Source organism: Octopus bimaculoides, chromosome 20, assembly GCF_001194135.2.
Source record: "Octopus bimaculoides isolate UCB-OBI-ISO-001 chromosome 20, ASM119413v2, whole genome shotgun sequence".
Classification (NCBI taxonomy): Eukaryota; Metazoa; Mollusca; class Cephalopoda; order Octopoda; family Octopodidae; genus Octopus; species Octopus bimaculoides.
The window spans coordinates 19,145,454-19,148,327 of NC_069000.1; the positions used below are offsets into that span (position 1 = coordinate 19,145,454).

At 31.6% G+C, this 2,874-nt stretch overlaps 2 long non-coding RNA genes across 6 annotated transcripts in view; one reads left to right on the top strand and one right to left on the bottom strand.

The window, feature by feature from the left end:
* Nucleotides 1-2,874, bottom strand: part of LOC106868233 (uncharacterized) — a 274,184-nt gene that overhangs the window by 270,206 nt on the left and 1,104 nt on the right. The gene's annotated exons all lie outside the window — the stretch shown is intronic.
* Nucleotides 1-2,874, top strand: part of LOC106871231 (uncharacterized) — a 45,610-nt gene that overhangs the window by 3,429 nt on the left and 39,307 nt on the right. The window lies entirely within an intron of this gene.

Here is a 2,874-nt window from a genome sequence, read left to right on the forward strand (position 1 = left end):
TATATATATATATATATATATATATATATATATATATATACACACATCTAAATTTGGTAAAACTGTAAAAAAATAATTGAAGGTGGGGCACAACGAGTAAGATTTACTGCATTTACCGCGTTGAGAGAAAAAAATATTTTTTACAAATGTTCGCTACTTTACAAAAACTGTATCAGCGAAGCAAATGATCTTCTCTAAATACATTAAAAATACTATAACATAATCTGAACACTATTTCAGAAAATTATCTTCGTTCTATCAGAGTACATAAAAGAGAAATTTAGCTGGAGCAAAATGAGTAAGACAGGATAAGGTAAATTTGTCCCTTCAATTCTCTACATTTACACTTGAGATCTATCCTTGGACAAAAGAAAATTCAGAAGCGTAACGAAAATTTAAAATATATATTTTATATTTTTGTTACGCTTCTGAATAATAAAAGATCATGGAAAAATGGCAAATGATACGAAAACGAAACTTAACTAAATCAAAGAAAACTTAACATAAAATATTCCCTATAGTTTTTTCACAATCTGCTGGAGAGGCTCTCTTCACGATATATGTTAGTTAAAGCGAAGAAATTATTGAAATTATTCATTACTCATTTTGCCCCAGCTTATACATCAATTTTTGAAAATTGAAAATTATTAAATTAGACGAGAAAAATTGAGTTGGAATTCAGCAGAGAAAACAACATTGTTTGTTGGACATCAAAAATTAACCACATATTCTATTGACAAACTCAATTGCAATCCGGTCAAAGTTGAGGAAAAATTTCTTGAAAAAAAAAAGTACCTATCACAACCAGACTGTTTCAAAAACCTCAACTTCAACAACATCTATGCTAACCAATTTTTACTCCCAAAGCAACAGTACAAAATGACAATGCAGTACTTGCAATGTTTCAAACGGGTAGTAGGGAGAAAATAACGAGATATCAGAAATTACTCATTTTACCCCAGTTACCAATTTTGCCCCTCCTTACTTTTCTACTCTTTAATCGAAAGCAAGTTACGAAAGTGATTTTAAGGACCGAATTTTGTGCGCGTCATATTTCTAATTTCTTACCGATTAAGTGTATGCATATACATACATACATACACATATATATATACACACACACCTACATATACATATACTTGTATATATATTAAGATATATATATATATATGTAAGTATACATATACATAGATACATGTATGTATGTATGCATGTAAGCATTCAATTCGCTGAAGTTACGATGCGAGACAAGGGCCAAGAATTTCGTTAATTATATGAATATACATACATGAAGCTATATCAATGTATATGTGTGACGGCGGCCGGCTGGCAGAACCGTTAGCACGCCGGGCGAAATGCTTAGCGGTATTTCGTCTGCAGTTACGTTCTGAGTTCAAATTCCGCCGAGGTCGACTTTGGGGGTCGATAAATTGAGTACCAGTTACGCACTGGGGTCGATGTAATCGACTTAATCCGTTCGTCTGTCCTTGTTTGTTCCCTCTATGTTTAGCCCCTTGTGGGCAATAAAGAAATAAGAACCGTTAGCACGACAGGCAAAATGCTTTGTGGCATTTCGTCCGTCTTTACGTTCTGAGTTCAAATACCACCGAGGTCGACTTTACCTTTCGGAGTCGATAAAATAAGTACCAGTTGAATACTAGGGTCGATGTAATCGATTTAACCCTCCCCCGAAATTGCTGGTCTTGTACCAAAATATGAAGCCAATATGTGTGTGTCTATACTACTATATATATATATTATACTTATAGACATATATATATATATATATATATACATAGGCATTCCTAAAGAATAATCAGTTATGTCGTGCGCCAAGAAAATGTAATTTTTGTGTGTGTTTTAAGTATCGAAGATACAAAAAAAAAAACAGGAAAAGTAACAAAAAATTATTGGTAGTGGGGAACAACATTCACCCTTTCCCTTAAAATAGTTCAGTTCTGTCAGTTTTTCGAAAATTCCTTTGAATTTATGTTACACATTTTTCAAAACGAAATCAAAATTGAAATATATCGAAAAGGTTGGGTAGGGGTAAAAATCCTACCTCTACCTTTTTTCCAAAACCATTATCAACAATGCATTTGTGTGTGTCTGTGTGTGTGAGCGTGCGTGTGAGTGTGTCTTCATGTGTACCTACATATACAAACACACACACACATATATATATATATGTATATGTAGGTACACACACACACACATATATATATATGTACACTAACGTATTATATATTTATACACAAATACATATATGTGTATATATACATATATATATATATATATATATATATATACACACACACACACACACATACACATACGTTATTAATAATTGGTAGGAGTTACAGAGTGACTTAAAGGCCGAAATTTTCGTGCACTTTATAAGTGCCAAGGCACGAAAATCTTATCCCCAGAGTCCCTCTGTAACTTCTAGTGTTTACTACTACTACTACTACTACTACTATTACTACTACTACTAATAATAATAATACGTATATATATGTGCACATATCAAAGAATTTTTACGTGCGATATTCATGAGCAAATTACTTGGGTGTTTGTTTCTGAGTAAGAGTAAACTAAAATTCCCTTTTTAATTCAATCATCACAACCGTCATTTGCACTTTCCCGAAAACATATTTCTACAAAATTACATTCAGAAATATGCATTATTCAGAAATAAATAAGGAAACAAAATAAAGTGAAACACCAGACTATTGTATGTTTGCTTGTGTATGTGCGTGCGTGTGTGCGTGCAAATATATATATATATATATATATAATGAAAAATATTTCAATACAAATGTATTAATACAAATGTACCATTCTTATGAATTTATATATATATATATATATATA